The 7,893-nt window shown below is 40.5% G+C and overlaps 1 long non-coding RNA gene across 2 annotated transcripts in view; it reads left to right on the top strand.

Moving 5' to 3' along the window:
• Positions 1 to 7,422, top strand: part of LOC144031350 (uncharacterized) — a 36,471-nt gene extending 29,049 nt beyond the window's left edge. Inside the window, exons 2-4 of one of the 2 annotated variants that reach the window (XR_013287505.1) lie at positions 5,756 to 5,885; positions 5,961 to 6,036; positions 6,284 to 7,422. This is a non-coding gene — a long non-coding RNA (uncharacterized LOC144031350). Of the gene's footprint in view, positions 1 to 5,755; positions 5,886 to 5,960; positions 6,037 to 6,128 lie in introns of both variants that reach the window. The other variant, XR_013287506.1, reaches the window with a different exon arrangement.
• Positions 7,423 to 7,893: the final 471 nt, after the last annotated feature.

Here is a 7,893-nt window from a genome sequence, read left to right as displayed (position 1 = left end):
AAAATATTAGTATCAAAGTCACTGTTGTGGAGAAAATGTATCGTTCAATGTCACTCAAATGACCTATTTTCAAATGGTGATTACTAAAGAACGGAATAAGGTAGAAACATACTTTTTTTTCTAATGAAAGAATGGAATGCGATCTTTCATGTGGTACCCATGTTGTATATGTAGCAAAAGAACACAATATTCTGTTTGCTTCGAAATATAAGTTAAAATGCTCGAAATCCGCTGGCATTGGGTTTTTTTTTTTTTTTTTTTTTTTTTTTTTAATAACGTGTGGCAGTAAAAGAGTTAAATGTGTACAAACTATGACAATCCAGTTTATGGCTCCTTAAGATGTCGTAAAATATTGACAATATTTATTGGGTTTGGTGAAATTTAAGTAGCGCCTCTATTCCTGGCTCGACACTGGTTAATGACAGCCACGGAGTGAAGGTGAGGTCAAACATTATGTGCGTCCTTCTGTTCTCCAAAGACAATTATCTCTGTTTTATTTCCACTCAATTAGAGTCAATGTTGCTGCATCCAGTCGTTCATTTGTTTGATGCAGTGACAGAGTCGTTCAGTGGATCCATAAACACCTGCTTGGAAGAGATGTACATAACGTTTGTGTGCCTCCTATATAATTACGGTACGCTATATTATTCATAGCTGTTGTAATGATGGCAACGTGTTTTTGTCGTGAAGTGCAGTGAAATGTCAGTTCCATAATGTAAATATCAAAAGGTAAAAGGTATTTTTTTTTTTTTACAGTTCAATTTTTATGTCTATACTCTTAAGCAGGAGCATATCTTGAAAGGATCAATAACACTCAGACTTTGGGGAGGTTTCACGTGTGATATTGAAGCATCCTGAAAGTAAAAGAAAGATAGTGTTGTCTTTATGAGTTTTATTGCAAACGCTCAACAGGTTACAGTCAGCAACGAATACAGCACACGTAGCTCTTTTTCTTTTTATCTTTTATCACTGCATTCGCTCGTCCCATGTACACACAAATACTTTCTTCGACCAGCACATTAAGACCAACATTAACAACACATCGTTAACTGGCTAACATTTAACTGACCCGTAACTGTCCCTGCTCATATAACTCTGTCTGGTACACTCTGTTTTCTTTTGTGCACCTGGCTTAGAAATGTATCCAGTAAAAAGATTTTCATTTTATCTTTAAAATTTGATGGACCACAGAGAACAAGCTTGCTCATCTTGAGGCGCGTCCGCGGAAGGGCCCGGAAACACGTTCTCGGCTGGTACGTTCTCACAGTATGTGCGCAAACGTCTATTATCAACATACAGTATGTGTCAGCCACAATTTGAAGAACATGTGCCACTGTTTTTAAAAACAATATTGAACTTTTCCTGTAGTGTTTCGGTCACGTGGAGCCACACACGCCGACATAACAACAAAGTGATGCGCTGACATTAAACGACCGCACTGCTAGTCCGCAGTGTCCGGAAGCGTGTTAGCCCGCGCTATAGCAGTCTACCAGCTAGCGTAAGAAACAGTTAACATTACCTGAAATGTTCCTTTTTTTTGTGTGGACCCACTCGTGGCACAGAGAGCCGGTTCGCTAGTCCGCGAGCCAGCAAGCAAGCTAACTGCTAGGTAGCTGTTAGCTTAGGGTGACCAGATGTCCCGTAATAACCGGCACAGTCCCGTTTTTTTTTTTTGTAATGTGTATGTCAATCACACAATTGTTATTGTGATCCAACCGCTAAACCCATTAAAAGCTAATTTAATGTAAAATTATTTCCTATTTCTTCCAAATTCATGTTTGCGTTGGCATTCACATCCACAGTAGCAGCAGTTGACCACGACGACAACTGCAACTACTTACTGCTCTCGCATCTAAGAATCATGGGAAATGTAGTCCTACTAGCCATTACGTTCGCCATTCGTTGGCCACCCCAGCCCGTCTACCACTCCCCATGAACTTGGCTGATCTGTGAACTCTGTGGTAAAAAAAAAAGCTGTGGTTGCGATGTGAAACCGAACAATAGCTAATGAGGAAGTAGCCTAAAGTTTGCACTATTGCTCGACACAAATTAAGGCGCAACTAATTAACACTACCTGACCCTCACCCGATTGAGTACTGTATCTATGTAACGTCAACAAAAGAGTTGGATTAGCATACATGCTAATCTCTTTTGGATGCATTTTCTTGTCAAGGAATGTTGATTGGAGTAGTCATTGATGATTGGCCACAAACTCATCTTTGCTTGACAAATGGGATGTGTTAATCTTGTAAATCCAGACACTTCACAAGGTTAAGTAAATTGTTCATTCTTACACTCACTCATTCCCATATTGAAGCCACCTCTTCATGTCAGAAGCTGCATTAAAACCTTCTGTATGCTCTTGCATGAAAAAACAAAACAAAAACGTGTAAATCCGTTTTTGGGAGAGAAGGATAAAGTATTAAAAAACGAGTTTACACGTTTTTGGGTTTGGATGAGTTAATAGGCCATCTTTCCCGAGACAAGTTTGAGTGAATGATGACACCCTCGTCTGTCCTTCAATAGTTTACGCCACTTTAACTTGTGCAGGGTTGTACAGCGCAGGAAGCCCATCACGGTAATGTGATAGGCTGTGATAATGTGCAAGACGACCGTGGATGTCACCAGTCGGATGGTGGAGGCCAGAAGGCGGTAAATCATCAGCGGCGGCGCACTTGACCCGAGCAAGGAGATCTTACCCAGCTCACCTTGGGTCAAGGAAACCCACCACGCTCATTTTCTCCAGCCCCACTCGCGCGTCATATTCCAACCAATGTTTTTTCCAACCTGATGATCGAGTTGCAGTCCAATTGATCCGCTTCCATCCCGCCCAATCATTCAACACAGCACTATCATTCTTCTTAACTTCATTTTAGACATCTTTACGTGCTGCTTTTCTTCCCTTGTTTATCTCTTTCGACATCTTTGGAAACGCTGGCATCTATTTATTTCCAATCTTTCGAGAATGTCCGCGTGATGCGATCTCGCAGTCATCAAGCCCTCGCCTTGACGAGACGATGAGATTTAGAGTACGTTTTCAGGTCATGGCTCCTCCGCCCGTTCTTCGCAGGCAGGCGGCCGGTCCGGCCGAATAATGAGCGCCATGAATCAACGCGCGAAATGAGACAGGCAACCGGATTCAGCGCCGCAGTCAGCACTTCTGCCTTTAACTAACCTTGCCGGTGTGAGTCTCTCGACGAAAAGAGGCCGATAAAAACGAGAGTGTGGGCCGTTTGCGTCGGAACGAGTGCCACAAGGCGCCTTGCTCTCATGTTAGCCACAGTCAAGTGATTGGATTTGGTGAAATAGTTACACTTGCAGGGGGAATAGCGCTTCCCCTCGGTGCAGAAGTCAATTTAATTGGCCGTGTTTTGCATCACAGAGCACAATTGGGTTTGCTGTTTTCTTTTCTTCTTTTTTTTCGGGAGGGGGTTCTTACTTTTTGACTTTTACTTTTAAACAACACGATCCGGCTTTCTGTAATGAGGAGAGTTCATGCTTACATGTGACCTACTTGGGTATAAGCACAAAAGCACGAGTGATCCCAGGTGAGGTCTAGCATTGTTCTTTAATTGTGTACGGAATTCTGCTGGGGTTATTGGCACGTGCCCTTTAATGGATCATTAGATGAGCAGAAAAGTAGCTGAGGTCGGATATGTTGCGCTCATCAACGGTTTTGAGGTCTAAGAAGCAGATTTGTGCATCTTTGAATCTCAGCAAAATTTTCTGTTTTGACAGTGCGGACGATGTTACGTTCCAGAACCGCAGGAAATCTCGCAAGACAATTCAAGTCCACTAACTGAGTCCGCTTGTGAATAAAAAATTCACTAAGAAATGATTTGGAAAGCAAGCAGGAGAAGAAATTAGTAATTATTTTAGATCACTTGATAAATAAATCTCTTTCTCTCTCTTTTTTTTTTTTTGGATTCGGTGAATAGATGACTGAAAATAAAGTTCGGTTCATTTGGAATCAAGTTCGGTTGGTTTGAATTAAGCACATTGTGTGCATGTGTGTTGGAGCGTGCAGAAGAAAAGGTGAGGGGATTTGCAAAGTACTTTTTCTGTCAAATGGTTTCATGCACGCCAACACAGTTACACACTCGTCTTCTTTTTTCATTTTAAAAGTTCATCTGTCTTCCCTCCCCGATGCCCATGTTTCTTTCCACATGACCTTTGAATTAAAGTCTTTTTGTTCTCTATTTTACCCAGTACACCCATGTGTCACTTTTTATTAAATCTCCATTCTTGTCTTTTTCTATCTGTCTTTTATCTCTTTTTTTTTTGGTGCTGGTTTCTTGGTTGGTCTTCCGCCCTTCTGAGACAATTTATTTTGTCTGCCTGCACCTCATCCGTCTGTCCATCCATCTTGCGTAGGCACCAAAATGAGGATACTCGTTTTTTTCTGCTCCATTGCAGCTGTTCTGTCTGTGAATGCAGAACTCTGACCGGAATCGGAACTGGATCAAATTGCAGCTTTTGACCCGTTCACGCAACTTTGTTCAAAGGAGGTAACATATGACTGAAATATGGTTCTGTTCACTCACTACTATATCCATCCATCCATTTTCTTGACCGCTTATTCCTCACAAGGGTCACGGTGGGTGCTGGCGCCTATCTCAGCTGGCTATGGGTAGTAGGCGGGGTCCACCCTGGACTGGTCGCCAGCCAATCGCAGGGCACACAGAGACGAACAACCAAGCACACCGAGGGACAATTCGGAGCGCCCAATTAAGCCATGCATGTCTTTTGGAATGTGGGCGGAGACCGGAGTACCCGGAGAAGACCCACACGTGCACGGGGAGAACATGCAAACTCCACCCCGGAAGGAGGCTGGAGCCTGGACTCGAACCTGAGTCCTCAGAATTGGGAGGCGGATGTGCTAACCACTCGACCACCCTACTATATTATTATAAAAAAAAAAAAAAAAAAAAAAAAAAATCGTTTTTATGACATCATTCACGAGTAATCCTGCTCATTGAACGGCAGAATAAAGAATACCTGCCCATAAAAATGGACGGTAAAGTCTTAATACTGAGTAATCCATGGCTAGCAAGACAAGGAGAATCATGTGGCGATGTCATTATAACAAAACACCAAACATCCACAGGGCAGGCAGGCGGAAAGCAGGAAGTGCTGGCGAACTCGTGGTGGTAGTTTAAAGGTTGAGGTCGTGACTGGGAGACATCAGGCTCAGCAATCCAAGGAGGAATGCTTGAGAATCTTGCACGAGCACGTGAAGAACAATTTGGCAATGAGTCAGCAAGCCTGATTAACTCATTTGCTCCCAAAGACGTATTCATACGTTTTTTTTTTTTTTTTTTTTAATGCTAGAGCATTCAGAAGGCTTTGATGTAGCCTCTGAACTGAAGAAAACGCTTGAAGCAATAGTAGTTGTTACAAAAACAACCAGCAGGTGGCAGCAGAGTATAAGAGATCAAACAGGGCCATGTTGCAAAAAAAACAGATTTCTAATGAAACCTAGCTATATTCTAATGCAAATTGCTGAAAAATGGAAACAGATGGAAATATAATTAATGTTTTTTTTCCTGATGAAAGAAGAGATGCTATTTTTTCCTTTTGGTAGATTCCATGTTTTATAGCAATAGAACACAATACTCTGTGGGCCTTGCAAAAGCAGTCAAAATCCAGTAAAGGGATTGCGTCAGTGAAAATGGTTCGGAGTGAATGAGTTAATAAGCTTAAATAGCACTTTTATTGCTTGATTGCTGATCTGCAACAACGGTTGTTTGCCCAGGTGACCAGAGTGACTAATAAGGTGGGAGTCGCTGGCTGGCAGAGTGGAGTCGTGTTGGGGTGGAGTGGAAAAACACTGCGGGAGCACGAATGTGAACAATGGAGCAGAACTGTCACGCAATACATAGAAAGTGAGTCAACAAAAACGTCTTGCATTTATATTATTGTTGACGATTGACTTTTTTAAAAATGTGCATTTATCGCAGGCCCTCTGGAGCACTGAGTTCACAGCAGACCTGCTGCTGCTCTCTTCCCTCTCTCTGCTTGTCACGGCTGAGTCAGGTCAGTAAATTGAGTGTACTGTACCAAAGCTGAGCAGATTCCCCAAACCTCGTCATCATCATCATCATCATCATCATCATCATCCTTTTCAGCTGTCACTCAGTGTCTCTCTCAATTAAATGGACCACTAAGCACTGCCGTTCATATCCAAGGAATTTCAAAATGGGGAGAAAAAAAATGTACTGTATGCATACTGTGTATTTTTGCGTTTGCCAGGTGGTGATTTTTGTTCCTGAATATTTGACAGGTGTATGAGTCCGAGTGTCTGGTTTTCAAGCCTGAAAGGCCTCAGGAGATCACATCAACGTATAACTGCAATGCCCACCTTGGATGTAACACTTATTAATTATTATAACACTAATAATTTGCTGACTTTTTTGGTAATACATTTGCGGGATTTCTTGGACATTTTATGGTTACTTTTTGAAAATATTTTATTTTATTTTATTTCATGGATTTTTATGGTAAATTTCTACTTTTTCTCTTCCTTTTTGGACATTTTATGGTCACTGTTTTTTGTTGTTGACATTTTAGGTGTTTTCTTTTCTAACTACCCTACAATGTGGACTCTGACATTTTTGGAATATTTAATTATTGATTTAAAAAATAAATAAATCGTTAATTCATTTAAAGAATATTTTATCTAAAAAATAAATATAATTTCTACTAATATTTTTTTGAAGATCCACAGGAGAGGGACTAAAGAGCCACATGTGGCTCGAGAGGCCGCAGGTTGCAGACCCCTGTTGTAGAGAGAAGTGTTTTCAACAGAAACAACAGGAACGTGAGGAGAAACATCATGAGGCAGCTAATTATGAGCTACAATGAATGTCCAATTAAGCAAAACTGTGACGAATAAGTTATCACTTACAGCGCTGTAGCTGACAGGTGACAAACAATTCATATACAGCGTCAATTCATACCGTTGGGATCATGCAGTATTTATTATTCATTTGTCAAACATACTTGCCAGTATTCCTTCAAAAAAAAAAAAAGCTTAGCGCTTTAAGTGTGGGTGATTACGAGTTAGGGAAGCGATTGAGGACGTCCTCACATTCATTTTATGTTTTGGAAAGAAATCATTTCAAGGCTATTAAAATGTTTGATGGCTGTTTTTTTTTTCTCATGGCGTTGTTATGCTATGTTGATAATTTACTATGCTATCATAAAGTTTGTTTTGTGTTACATTAATAGACTGCCAATGCAACAATCTAATGATAATGAAACGATAATGACTGCTGAATGGAAAGTCATATTTAAAAACATGACCTGCGTAGCTGTCAAATGGCGATAAAACACCGTGCGAAAGAGAAAAAAGAATAGACTAACTCGAGTCATGAAAGTCCTCGCGTCGTAAAAAAAAACGTGACATTTATCACAGATAGTGATTCCATCATCAGTAATTCACAATAAATTCACATTTAACTCATTCACTTCCAGGACATTTTGGCTGTTTTACTGGATTTTGACTGATTTTGCAAGGCCCATAGCATATTGTGTCCTATTGTATAAAAACATGGAACCTACCAAAAGAAAGATTAAAGTCTCTTCTTTCATCAGGAAAAAAAAAGTGTATTTCTAGCTGTTTCCATTTTGCATCAATTAGCATTAGAACAAGAATAAGTTTCATCATTATTCACAAATCTGTTTAAAATAGTGAGGAAAAGAGCTTTTGATCTCTTATACTCTGCTGCCATCTGCTGGTCATTTCTGTAATAACTACCATTGCTTCAAGCATTCCCTTCAGTTCAGAGGTTGCATCAAAGCCAAAACGTATAATTACATCTTTGGGAGCAGGGTAATATTTAAAATAGAACGTATTTATACGTTTTGGGGAGTAAATGAGTTAAGCACAAA

The sequence above is a fragment of the Festucalex cinctus genome, chromosome 12 (genome assembly GCF_051991245.1).
Source record: "Festucalex cinctus isolate MCC-2025b chromosome 12, RoL_Fcin_1.0, whole genome shotgun sequence".
Classification (NCBI taxonomy): domain Eukaryota; kingdom Metazoa; phylum Chordata; class Actinopteri; order Syngnathiformes; family Syngnathidae; genus Festucalex; species Festucalex cinctus.
Note: the sequence above shows the minus strand (reverse complement) of the source record. Positions and strands in the feature narration are given on the sequence as shown.